Genomic DNA, 14893 nt, shown 5'->3' with positions numbered 1-14893 from the left:
TTACCTCAAAATAGATGCTATAACTATTTGGAATTTGGATCTAAAGGCTCCTTCTTATCCGAAGTTCTTCACTTATCAAGCTTCTTGAAGGAAATGCACACTTTTGGCCTCACACACTCAAAATATGCGTTAACTCACTAGGGTTTCTCTTTGGACATGATAAGGTGGTGAGAGAGGTGGAAATGAAAGCTTAAGTTCCTTTAAATAGGACACAAACCTTGATAATTGTGGTTTTCACACTCAACTTGGGGTCCTCCAACTCATCAATTAGACTTTAAAAATCACGCGACTAATAAATCATCTACTTGACGAGTTAGGGCCTCCAACTTGTCGAGTATCTCAGACAACATGAATGCAAATAAATTAAATATTATACTTGGGAGTTGGGATGTTACAATTCACCCCCACTAGAATCAGACTTCGCCCTCGAAGTCATCCTCCGAAAACGACTCTAAATACTGCTCCCGCATCACGGACTCTGACTCTGAAGTCCTCTTGAATCCCTTCCGATGTTGCCACTAAACTTGAACCAAGGGAACCTCTTTATGGCTCAACAACTTTCCTTTCCTATCCACAATCGTTATCGGCTTCTCAGTGTAATTCAGGATTTCATCAATCTGAATGTCCTCCAAAGGGTCCACTGCTGTCTCATCAGCTACACACTTCCTCAGCTGGGACACATGGAATGTGTTATGAATCCGGATCAACTGTAAAGGAAGCTCCAACCGATAAGCTACCTTATTAACTCGAGCGATCACCCTGAAAGGACCAATGTATTTCGGGCCCAACTTGCCCTGCTTCGTAAATCGGATCACCCCTTTCCATGGAGAAACCTTCAGGAAGAAAAAATATCCTACCTGAAACTCTAGTTCTAAACGTCGCCAATCCGCGTAACTCTTTTGGTTACTCTCGGTTATCAGTAACCTCTGTCTTACCTGTTGGATCTGGTTTGTCATCTTGAGCACCATCTCAGTACCCCCCAACACTCTCTTCCCTACCTCTCCCCACCATATGGGAGTTCGAAACCTCCTCCTGTATAAAAGCTCAAAGTGAGGCATACTAATACTGGAGTGATGGTTGTTGTTGTATGAAAACACAGCCAAGGGCAGGTAAGTGTCCCAATGTCACACCCCCGAACCAGACGGCGGAAACGTCTGAGGGCTATTGTGACTCAATTGAATACCATCACAATGAATATACTTGAATCATAGCATCATTCGTCACCATGCATTGAAATATTACAACCATCAGTGTTTACATTCAGTACATTGTTTTTAAACATTACAATTCCAAAACATAAATCATTCGATATTAATTAAACAAAACATCATGATATCACTGGATACATTTTCTTTGATTTACCTGTTACCTGAGAATACAAGTATTTTTTTAAAAACATCAACATATGAAATGTTGGTGAGTTCGGAAGTAATGTTTGAAAAGTAATGATTTGTATTATTTTGAAAAACCACCAGAAAATCCGATATTTTCTGAAAAGAGTATTATAAGTAAGAAAAAAGTGTGAAGATCCGTAAGTATGCTTGTTGATTTCAGTAAATGTGAATAATTGTTAGACTTTGTATTCATATCATAGATGAAAGTGTTGAATTCCATAGGAAAACCCGATGTTTTCCTAATACATCAAATTACGTGGCTTAGTTAGTATATTTCTGATACGACGTTGTATTCAATAGTTCCAGGTGACATTGGATTAATTATGGGTTGTGAGTCGTTATAAGCACGCATTAATAAAAATGACTAGTTTACAACTTTACAAACAATCCCTTAGGTGTCGTCCGTACTACTCACTTAATCCAATCACCCCGACTTCTCATAACCCCACAACCGAGGAGAAAGGAGGGTGTGAAGCCCCCGTTATTTCCATAAGTCATTCAAGGCTATCGTGAATGCGAAAAGCCCTTGGCCCGACTCGCATTTGACTTCTCGACTTTGCTAGCAGTACCAAAGGACCCTTAGGGCCCAACAGCACATAAAGCTATTGAAAATCCTTTTAAACGGAATTAGGTCATATAAGGCCCAACAACATGTACGCGTGTTTCCTTCGGGCCTAAAGATCATGTCATTGGGCTAGCTAGGCCCAAAAAGCACGATTTGAAACTTTCGGACCCAAAGATGTTGTATTGACTTCTCGTAAATTTCCGTGTGTGTATTGAAGTATCATTGTTTATTGATTTTTGATTTGTTATTGATTCGAGACCGAATCAATTCATTTGATAACGATTTTTGGTGTTGAAGGTGTATTTTCTATTACGTTTTTCCGGTAGCCGTGGTACTCGAATTTTTATCTCAAGGGATTTATTATTTTAAACATTAGAGTTTTTCTTTTTGATGCCCCTTCTTGGATAAAATTTATACTTTTAACCCTTTATATAAAAGAATTTCCATTTTAGTCCTTAACCCATTTTTTTTGACACTTTAGTATCAAAACTTGTTGAAAAGATGTTTTCAGCACAGATTTACTTGATAGACAGCTTAAGACGCTCAAAAATGAAATTTTTCGGTTGAAACCCCCATTTTCGCAACTTTTACAATTTTGGCCCAAAATGGAAAATTTTTCATTTTTGGTCCCTTTTTAATTTGAAAACATTTTTGACCCTTAAAATAGTTTTATTACACTAGTAATCCCCTGTTTTTCAGAAATGTGCAGTTTCAGCCCCTCTATTTCCGAATTTTTGAAATTTGGGGCTTATTGGGCAGAAAAGCCCAATTTTAGCCCATTAGGTTTAAAATTCACATTTTAAGCCCCTCCAAAGTGTTTTTATTCAGAAAAATTATCTTAAAAACTATTTGGACTTGTTTCAACCTCCATAAATTATGTTTTCTCGTTTTGGGCCCCTTAGTTTTGTAATTTTGACATTTTGAGCCCAAAAATGGGTTTTGTGTACAAAAATGTTCATACTAACCAACTAAATCATTTTTATTGACTTGATTAGTGTAAAATGGTATAAGTTATGTTTATTTCATCCTTCATGTTGTATATCTTGGTTTTTAGGTATTGTTAGCTAACATAATCATCACATAACACATAAAAATCATACATACAGGTATAAAATCACACAAGACATACATGAACTATTAGATCTACACACTTGCTTGTATTCTACCCCGCAAAAACTTATAAAAACAGAAAATAGGGGGTATGAAGCTCAACTTGGGTGTCGTTTTGGTTTTGGAAGGAAAATGAGAAGAAAATTTGGCCTTGGCAACCCTCCTTGGAAGATCTCTAACTTATGGAGGTTTTCTAAGAGTATGATCACCAAATCCTTAGAATGAATGATCTTAACACAAGGATGAAGTTATACAACTTAGATGAGTAAGGACTTACCAAGTGAAGATGAGTTTTTGGTGGAAACCTTCTTGATTCACCTTATATTTTCGAAAATTTGAGAAGGAAAAGTGAATACTTTCTAGGGAGAGTGATGTTGAAAGATGTTGGTGAAATTAGTGTGGGTTTCTCCTTTGGCCGAGGATTAAGAACAAGAAAGGAGGAGAGAGGGAATTGCATGGGTATATGAGACTTGCATGGTTGTTTGTTGGATAATACTTTACTTAACCTCTACACAATAATGAGGTGTCATGGAGCCATTCTTTCATTCATTTCCCTCTTTTTTTTTTTGTTTTACACTTGTTGGCCGAGAAAGGGGAGAAGGGAAAAGAGGTTTTGGACCTTGAGTGCTTAAGTCGAAAATATGGCCCATTTAAATGATTTTCGGCCCACATGGTCTTTGGAGATGGCTTACGGCCCAAATAATCAAGGGATGAGTTTTATGGCCCATTAGGGCTATTTAGATTTGTTATGGCCCAATAGGGCCCATTGAATATAACCTAGTTCATTTTAGGCTTATAAGGCCCAAAATATTAAGTTTCATGCATATGGGTCCAATTAGGGCCCATTTGAAAGTTCTAGGTTCAAGATAGTTAACATAATTGTTGTAGTTACAAGGCATCAAAATTTCCTAGTTGTGACATCATTCCCCCGTTAGAGGGAATTTCGTCCCGAAATTCTTTTGAAAGCTAGATTTGAGAATGCTAGAACAGGTGAGGGTACTTTTGCTTCATTTGATCTTCGCATTCCCACGTGAATTCTAGCCCATGCTTTGCGTTCCACCGTACTTTCACTATTGGGATGCGACTTTGCTTAGTACACTTCACTTCCCTGTCCATAATTTTGACCGGTTCTTCAACGAACAGGAGATTCTCGTGGATTTCAATCTCGTCAAGGGGAATGATGAGTGTTTCATATGATAGGAACTTCTTTAGGTCATAGACATGGAACACTGGGTGTACATTATTTAGCTCAGCGGGTAGTTGCAGTTTGTACGCCACTGGACCTATTCGGGCAATGACCTCGAAAGGTCCAATGTATCGTGGGTTCAACTTTCCCTGTTTTCCGAAACGAATGACTCCTTTCCTAGGTGAAACTTTTAACAGAACTCGATCCCCGACCTGAAACTCTAAGGGCTTTTGTCATTTATCGGCGTAGCTCTTGTCTCAGTCGCGCGATGCTTGTAATCGAGCTCTGATTTGAACTATCTTTTCCATGGTTTCACAAATGATCTCCGGTCCCATTAGATCCTTGTCCAATGCGAGTGTTTTTGCTAGCTGGGCGTCACCCACCTCAGCCAAACATAACGGTGATCTACACTTATGTCCGTATAGTGCTTCGAAAGGAGCGACCTTGATGCTCGAATGCTAACTGTTGTTATACGAGAATTCGACTAAGGGTAAGTGGGTATCCCAAGACTTCCCAAAGTCTATCACACATGCGCGAAGCATGTCTTCGAGCGTCTGGATGGTTTGTTTGCTTTGACCATCCGTTTCTGGGTGATAAGCGGTGCTCATGTCGAGATAGGTTCCAAGTGCTTTCTGAAGTGATTGCCAAAAACGTGAAGTGAACCTACTATCTCTATCCGAGATAATAGACACTGGTACTCCATGGAGTCTCATGATTTCTCGAATGTATAATCATGCCAGTTTTCCATCTTGTAGGATTCTTTTATTGGCAGGAAATGAGCGGATTTCGTCAGTCGTTCGACTATTACCCATATGGTGTCTAGTCCATCTGACGTCTTAGGTAGTTTGGTCACAAAATCCATAGAAATCCCTTCCCATTTCCACTCGGGAATCACCAGTTGCTATAAGAACCCCGAGGGCTTATGGTACTCCACCTTTACCTTGGCACAAGTAAGGCATTTGCTGACATAGGTGGCAATTTCCACCTTCATGTTAGGCCACCAATATTGTTGTTTGATATCCAAGTACATCTTGTCCGAACCTGGATGGATGGAGTATCGCGTTTTGTGAGCTTCATTCATGACTCCCTCCCTAAATCCTCCGAGTTTAGGGACCCAAATACGGTTCATGAAGTAGTATACTCCGTCCTCTTTTACCTATAGATTCTTCTCCATTCCGCGTAATGCTTCACTTGCTCTGTTTTCCGTTTTCATGGCCTCTGACTGGGCTACCCCAATCTAAGTGGTTAGGTGAGATTGGATGGTTATTGAGAGAGTTTTCGCACGACGATTAGAGTACTCCTTCCAGCTCAATGCATCAGCTACCACGTTGGCCTTGCCCGGGTGGTACTTGATTTCACACTCGTAATCTTTTAATAGTTCAACCCATCTTCGTTGCCTCATATTCAGCTCTTTCTGGTTCAAGATATGCTGGAGACTTTTGTGGTCCGTGAAGATGGTGCACTTCGTACCATAAAGGTAATGCCTCCAAATCTTCAGAGCAGAGACCACCGCTAAAAATTCCAGATCATGGGTTGTATAATTCACTTCGTGTGTCTTTAGTTGGCGGGATGAGTAAGCTATCAGCCTTTGTGACAACCCGAAATTTCCATTTGTACGACCAATATCTATTCAATAGAAGCCAATCCAGTTTCAGTGATTTTAGACTTTTCCGAACAAGTTTGTGTACATTAGGGTTTACATTTCGGTAGATATCAGGAGAGTGGATGCTCCTGGATTTGTGAAACTTGAACATTACAAGTTTCATAATGTTATAGTCCAACTTCTGGAATAAAAATATTTTCTGTCAAAATATTTTAGGACTATAAATAGATTTTTGAATTTAATTAATTCATTATTCACAATTCCAACTAGAGAAAAGCCATTTTCTCTCTGACGGATCTTCGGGTTTTCATCCCGAATTGTGAGTCTACTTTCCTAAATGTGTTTTAATGTTTGTTATATGCTTTATAACATTGTTTACATGTCTAAAATACAAGATCCGGGAGCTTACGACCCAAGAACGTTCTTGGGGTGTAAACTCCAAAACGAGTCCTAAAAGCTTCCTAGTCCCGATTCCTTGTTAGACAAATAGTTAAGGACTTAATGTATAAACATTAGAGGCTAGAAATCAATCAAGAACCAATAGTTATAGGAGTTTACGGCCAAGGATATCTCTTGGGCCGTAAACCCCTTTTTAAGGGCCAAAGTGTGCCCTAAATGACCCCTAAGGCTTAAGGCATTTACCCTCTAATGCTTGTAGCTAATTTGGACAACAAAACACTTCAAAATCATAAAGTTCTAGGAGTTTACGGCCAAGAAAAGCTCTTGGGCCGTAAACCCCTTTTTCAAGGGTTAAAAGTGCCCTAAACACCCTTAAAGCTTTAAGACATTACCCTTTAATACTTAGGACTTGAATGAGGAGTAAATTACATCAAAATCATTCCTTAAAGAGAGTTTACAGCCAAGGAACATCTCTTGGGCCGTAAACTCCAAGTAAAGGCATAAATGTGTGCCTAATGTCCCCTTTAGCCTTAAGCAAAAACATGGAAGTTATCCTACATGTGCAAGTACCTTAAATGAATTAAAACCAACACCCCATAGGAGTTTACGGCCGTAAAGTCTAGGGGATATGGTCCTTTTGCCGTAAATTCCCCAAAGGGGCATTCCAAGGCCTTAAACTACTTCAAGGATTATTCCAACAAGGCTAGGCTTATTCTAGGATCAATATAGCACTTCAAAACACCCAAAACCACAAAGTGTGGAGTTCACGGCCGTAAACTCAAGGAGTTTATGACCATAAACTCCAAAGGTGGGGTTTGTTGGGTGTTGAACTCATATACAAGGTCATTGGTGCATTAAACCCTTTTTGCCTTTTCCCGTATCAACTTAGATGCAACCATTAGGACCTATAACACTTATATAAAGTGTTTACATGATCCTAAGTGTCCCAACTTATTTTGTTAAGTTGTTATTTGGCTAATTAGTTATATATATGCTCATTATATGATAACTAGGCTCGTACGTGTGAACAAGTCTCCGTTTGCCACATAGCACGGTACCCGATACATCAATCCAATCTACTCACCACAAGTGAGTTCATACCCCTTAAATTAACCTTTGAAATGCTTTTAAATGTTTTAAATACTTTATGGGGGGGATACAAGTTAAACACTTACAGTTATTACATCAATCACATGTGATTACATTAATCACATGTGATTAATAACTAGAAAACCAATGATTTTATCATTGTTCAAACTGTTTATCAAACTGTTTCACTTCAAAATGTTTTACAAACTCCTTTACTTATCAAATGCTTTTATTAAACTTTGTTTTACTTCTTATAAATTGCATGCCCATATATGTGTAAATATATAAGAAATGTTCAAACAGCTTAGGAAGGCTATCCACCCTATTTCCTTTTCGCGCATTGAGATGTGGTCTAGTGGGATTTCGGGTAACCATCCGAAGGTCGTTTCAATATTAATTATATATCAACTATACGTATATAGACATAAAAGTACTTCCATTTTCATACTTATCAGCACATCATTAGTAAGTTACCATCGGGGTAACACAGGATCATACTGCTACAATTTCTAGATCAACGAGTCAGTTCATTCATGAGTCAATACTTATTACTAAGAGAACATATACAACGATACTAGAACAAGTAACATTATATTACATATACACGAATACGTTAACAATTGTGATCCATTGTATGGGAGCATGCCTTAATTGTCATGACCCAATTTGTAGCCAGAGTCTCTTGGATGGAGAGCGTGAGTTTGCGTATAGATCTATACTGGATTGAGTTTCCTACACCTCGCTGCTAGCTACAGCGGGACCGACAGGTCTGCGGGTGCCAAACGTCATACCTTATTTTTCGACTATACGTTGTCGTTGTTACCAGTCGATAGTATGGTGCAATTTATCACATGATACCTTAATATAAACCCGGTTTACGGTAGTTAGTACAGCAGTAGTTCCTATAATACAAAACTACAGTACTACAATGATTTACTCATTACATATTTAAGGGATAACCTCACTTAAACATTAATGTACAAACTATATTTTTTTAAATGATAGTTAGACTTGGTAAATTACACACTTTTACAACAAACGAGCACACAAAACAGTTAAGCCTTGGTAGAAGGCTACATTAATAGAAAATATAGGTTTTTCTGAGAGATTCAAACTTTTACAAACACTTACAAACCTTTACATACATCTTACAAACTTATACTTGATACGTGTTCAAACATTTTTGGATGACAAATACCGACACTAAAATACTTATGAACACAACAGCTTAATGGTGATAAACTCTTTCAAAATAACTTGTATTCTCTGGTCATCAGTAGACAGGTACCGAGGCCAGCTTTTGAGAAGATGGAGCGCATCCAAGACTCATCTTATTATTTTGATATACGTTATTTTTTGTGTCTAAAATGTACAGAACACGCTTGTATTAAAATTATATATTTAATGCAATGGATGATGTTGTTTTCTTATTTACATTTACTGTGTTGTGATACTTTACATGTCGTCCTCCGCCCCTGAATGTTTCCGCCGTTCTTGGTTTTGGGGTGTGACAGATTGGTATCAGAGCCAGGTTTATAGTGAATCAAGTATATCAACCCATAAAAGATATACTAAACCATAAACCCATTTGGGATTAAAACACTCTGACCAAGAGTCTATACTTTAAATACTAAAATATTTAATCAAGTATACTAGTCTACTAAAACCAGTGTCACAAAGACAAGTACAAAAGTATTACGATTGTTAAATATCACAGGTAAGCTCGGGGATATATGGTCAGTCCTGGGAATGGCATAGCCTGATCAACTATGCTGGTCCTAGGAGTGATTAGCATATGCCCTAGAATGGTTGTGATGTGTTAACAAGTCTAAAAACTTACCCACAATACCACAAGAAGATCAATAGAACCTAAACTTAAAATACTATAGGTGTATTTTGTACTTCTAGCTACATATATACTATATCTTTATACCTCTCTTCTCGCGTAGATTTAAATGGTTGGATTCCATCACGGCGACCTGTACTTTCCAAATGAAGGCAACGCAGGATGGCTCGAAGCAGAGTCTGATGATGTGCACCAAATTCCGTTGGATGATCATCAAGCTGAAGGCTTCTCGGATGGATCAGACTTTGATCCCGAAGTCAACAACCTACCTCCAGTAGGTCAAGCCTTGAACAACAACTCTCGACCAGCTTTTCTAGGTCCCATTCCCTTGTGGGTAGATAAATTGAATCGTTGGAGTGACGAACAGGGTAAACCCTTACCATACATTGAGGACCGAAGCTTTTACAACGTTAGCGAAGGTGGTTCAGCTGACCGAGCACTGACCGTCATTATCCGTAGAATAGCTCGTAATGTTGAGAAAGGTCGAGCAGCCATCGATCGGGTCGTGGAGATTGATGCCAACTCTGGTGTCAACACAGTCCGCATTCGCCATCTTGAAAAAGACATGGAACGGACCCGGAGAACCAATGAAACCCTATAGCAACATCTGGTTCCCTCTCAAGCAGAAGTCATGGAACTTCGAGCTCGTCAAAGGGCTCATGAACGACACCTTCAAGAGGTGGTCTGTCAAATGAGAGACCTCAGGGTTCTCCCGAGGAATACTCATCGTCGTTAGATGATGTGTAGTACGTCTTTACCTTTTGGGTTAAGGATTAGCCTTTAACATCTGTGCTCTAAGTAGCACTTATCTGTAAAATATTGCTAACTTTCAGTACTCTAATTAGGAATCTAAGAACTGTCAAACTTTTCGTATGGTATGATGTAAGACCTACTGTTAGGTCAATTTTCATTGAACTCGTTACATCAGTAATACCAGTATTATTGACAACTACCTACTCTGTGGGAAGAATCTTTACACTTGTGTTTTCCTACAAACCTTTCTAGTTATGATCTCAAACACTCATTTAATTGTTGGGCTATGGTTAGTTAGTCCATGTGTCATTCTCACATTACTTACAAATTGATTCTTACCACTTTTCTCATCTTTATAAACTTATAGCTGAAAGATGCCTCCTCGCAAATCTCCCCGGAATAACCCTACACCTACACCGTCTCCTCCACCTCCGGTCATCGATACAACAGCCCTAAATGTTGTCGTAGCTGCAGCAGTGGAAACTGCCATGGCACAGTATCACTCTACTGATGCCAGCAGAGGTGGAACCCCTGTTAACTCCATTCCGGTTGAAACTCCTGTGCGCTCGAGAGAGTGCTCTTACAAGGATTTCACCAACTGCAAGCCGAAGTCCTTTCATGGGACCGACGGAGTCATTGCCCTCTCGTAATGGTTCGAGAAGACTGAAGCAGTCTTCGAAATTTGTTCATGCCCTGCTACAAGCAAAGTGAAATATGCCGCATGCACCTTTTAAGGAAAGGCCCTGACGTGGTGGAACGGCCACGTTAAATCTCTAACTCTCGTCGTAGCCAATGACATAGGCTGGGAAACGATGAAAGACCTCATGATTTAGGAATACTGCCTGAGGGGCGAGATCCAGAAACTAGTGCAGGAGCTTTGGAGCCTGACCATGAAGGGCACCAATATTGTTGCTTATACCGCCAGATTCAGCGAACTGGTGGCCCTCTGCCCTAATATGGTTCCCACTGAAGGGAAAAAGATCGAAGGGTACATATGAGGGCTAGTGCCTCCGTATCAGGGGAACGTCCTATCATCAAACCCCGCTACCTTCGACAGTGCCAAACTACTGGCACAACGACTCATTGACCATGGGGTCAAAACCCCTACAACAACAACAACAACGCTAGCGATCTCGGAACCCTCCAAACCCGCTGACACAAAGCGGAAACTCTGGGAGGAAAGGAAGAAGACGAAACGAGCTTCCAAAAAGCAGCAAATTGTGGCGGTGCATGCTGCAATAACCCCTGCTACTGCTGCTACTACTGCTCCGATATGACAGTATGCTGGAAGTTTGCCCAAGTGCAACAAATGCAACTACCACCACAATGGCCCTGCCATGAAATGCAGTGCTCTAACTGCCACAGGAGAGGACACACAGTCCATTTTTGTAAATCTCCGGCGAGACCGATCGCCCAAGTCGCCGGCTCTGGCGTGAGCCCGACCTGCTATGGATGTGGCGACGCAGGCCACTATAAGAGGGACTGCCCCAAGGCGAAGAATGTTGGAGGAGTAGGGAGGGTACTAGCTATAGGCCACGGGGAAGCAGTTGCTGAGCCGACAGTGGTGACTGGTACGATCCTCCTCGATAACTCCTATGCATACATTCTGTTCGATAGTGGAGCGGAGCGAAGCTTCGTGAACCATAAATTTGCTCGCATGCTTAAACAACAACCACACGCACTTAAAGAACAATTCACAGTAGAAATGACTAATGGAAAAACAGAAAACACCAGTAGCATATACTTAGGATGTATCCTAACTCTAGATAACCATTCATTTCCAATCGACCTCATGCCGGTCTCAATAAAAAGCTTCGACGTTATCATCGGCATCGATTGGTTGAGTCTTCATCGTGCCGACATCATGTGCTTCGAGAAAGCAGTCCGTTTAAACCTCCCGTCTAACGAAACTCTTATAATCTCGGCAACAAACCTGGTGCGAGTCTTCGCATTATATCAAGTATTCAAGCACAAAAATATATGCGCATAGAATACCACGCATTCCTTGCTCACATCGTCGACACGAGCCTCGAAACGAAAGAACTAAAGAACATTCCAGTAGTGAGCGACTTCCCCGACATTTTCCCAGAAGAACTACCTGGATTACCTCCGCAACGACAGGTCGAGTTCAGAATCGACTTAGTCCCAGGAGCTACCCCAGTAGCCAAGTCGCCCTACCGCTTAGCAGCAGCAGAGATGCAGGAATTATCTGGTCAACTTAACGAACTGCTCAGCAAGGGATTCATAAGACCAAGCTTCTCACCTTGGGCAGCACCGGTCTTGTTCGTTAAGAAGAAAGACGGATCATTCCGTATGTGTATCGACTACAGAGAACTCAACAAATTGACGGTCAGAAATCGTTACCCTCTGCCTCGCATAGGCGATCTATTTGACCAACTGCAAGGGGGAACCATTTTTCCAAAATTGATCTGAGATCCGGATATCACCAGTTACGGGTGCTAGAGGAGGATGTTCCAAAGACAGCCTTCCGAACTCGTTACAGACACTACGACTTCGTGGTGATGCCATTCGGATTGACCAATGCGCCCACGGTTTTCATGGACCTGATGAACAGAGTATGCCGACCTTACTTGGATCAGTTCGTCATCGTTTTCATTGACGACATCCTGATCTACTCTTGAAGTAAGGAAGAGCAAGGCGATCACCTGCGACAAGTTTTAGGAACTTTACGAACGGAGAAACTTTATGCGAAGTTCTCAAAATGTGAATTTTGGATCCGAAGAGTCGAATTCTTAGGACACGTGGTAAGCGAAGAGGGAATCCACGTGGACCCATCCAAAATTAAAGCCATTGAGAACTGGTCAGCACCTAAGACGCCTACTGAAATTCGTCAATTTCTAGGCCTCGCTGGCTACTACCGCAGATTCATTCAGAACTTCTCCCAAATAGCGAAACCTCTTACAGCCCTGACCCAGAAAGGCGTGGCCTTTGACTGGGAAGAGAAACAAGAGAGAGCGTTTCAAACGCTCAAGCGAGCCTTGTGCACCGCGCCAATACTATCTCTCCCTGAAGGGATAGAAGACTTCGTAGTCTATTGCGATGCATCGAACCAAGGGCTCGAGTGTGTTCTGATGCAGCGAGGTTAGGTCATTGCCTACGCCTTGAGACAGTTGAAGACACACGAGGTTAACTACACGACCCACTATCTTTAACTAGGAGCAGTGGTGTTTGCTCTGAACATCTGGAGAGATTACTTGTATGGAACGAAGAGCACTATCTTTACCGACCACAAGAGTTTACAAAACATATTCAATCAGAAGGAGCTCAACATGAGACAACGATGGTGGGTCGAGCTACTTAGTGATTACGAATGTGATATTCGTTATCATCCGGGTAAAGCCAACATAGTAGCAGACGCGCTAAGTCGGAAGGAATATTCTGGTCGCAGGGTCAAGTCATTGTCGATAACCATCCATTCACACTTGTCTAAAAAAATTCAGGCGGCCCAACTTGAAGCCATGAAACCTGAAAATGTGACGAGTGAATCCATCAAAGGAATGGACAGAATTTAGAAGCCAAGGGTGACGGAGCCTTATACTTCATGGACCGGGTCTAGACACCGAAACACGGTGGTTTCCGAGACTTGGTCATGACCGAGGCTCACAACACTCGGTATTCCGTCCACCCAGGTTCAGATAAGATGTATCTGGATCTTAAAAAGCTATACTGGTGGCCTAATATGAAAGCAGAGATTGCTACCTTCGTAAGTAAATGCCTTGCGCAAAGGTAAAGGTCGAGTACCAAAAGCCCTCCGGTTTACTGCAACTACCAGAGATTCCAGAATGGAAGTGGGAGCGGATCAGTATGGATTTCATAACCAAGTTTCCCAAGACAACGGGTGGACTTGATACCATATGGGTCATCGTCGATAGATTGACCAAGTCTGCACACTTCCTACCTATCAAAGAAACCGATAAGATGGAGAAACTTACGAGAACATACATTAGGGAAATCGTACGGCTACATGGTGTACCTATATCCATTATCTCCGATAGAGATAGTAGGTTCACCTCAAGATTCTGGTAATCACTACAACATTCCCTGGGAACAAGACTAGACATGAGCACAGCCTACCATCTACAGACTGACGGACAGAGTGAGAGGACAATCCAGACTTTAGAAGATACGTTGCGTGCTTGTGTGATTGACTTTGGAAAAGCGTAGGATACTCATTTACCCCTCGTTGAATTTTTCTACAACAACAATTATCACACGAGCATAAAGGCAGCACCATTTGAAGCTCTCTATGGCCGAAACTGCAGATCCCCTCTGTGTTCGGCTGAGGTGGGTTATACCCAATTAGCCAGGGGCAAGCTTCTGACAGTACTCTCACTGGTCCAGAAATCATTCGGGAAACGACAGAGAAGATCGTTCAGATCCGTGAACGATTGAAAGCCTCTAGAGACCGACAGAAGAGCTATGCTGATAAACGAAGAAAACCTTTGGAATTTCAGGTGGGAGACCGAGTCCTTCTCAAACTCTCACCCTGGAAGGGCTTGATACGCTTCGGTAAGCATGGGAAGCTTAATCCTAGGTACATAGGGCCTTTCGAGATTCTTACAAGAGTCGGCCCTGTAGCTTATAAACTCGATCTACCCGACACACTTCGTAACCTACATTCTACATTCCACGTATCTAACTTGAAAAAGTGTCTGTCCGACAAGACTCTTGTTATCCCACTCGACGAGATCGAGATCAATGAGGGCCTCAACTTCGTGGAAGAACCAGTAGAGATCATGGACCGTGAGGTCAAACAGATGAAGCAAAATCGTATCCCTATCGTGAAGGTTTGCTGGAACGCCAAGCGAGGACCGGAATTCAATTGGGAATGCGAGGATCAGATGGAACTGAAATACCCTCATCTTTTAGCATAGTTATTGTAACTTCTTAGTTGCTTAAATTCTAATTTCGGGACGAAACTCCTTCT

The sequence above is a fragment of the Lactuca saligna genome, chromosome 8 (genome assembly GCF_052625555.1).
Source record: "Lactuca saligna cultivar CGN05327 chromosome 8, ASM5262555v1, whole genome shotgun sequence".
Classification (NCBI taxonomy): Eukaryota; Viridiplantae; Streptophyta; class Magnoliopsida; order Asterales; family Asteraceae; genus Lactuca; species Lactuca saligna.
Note: the sequence above shows the minus strand (reverse complement) of the source record.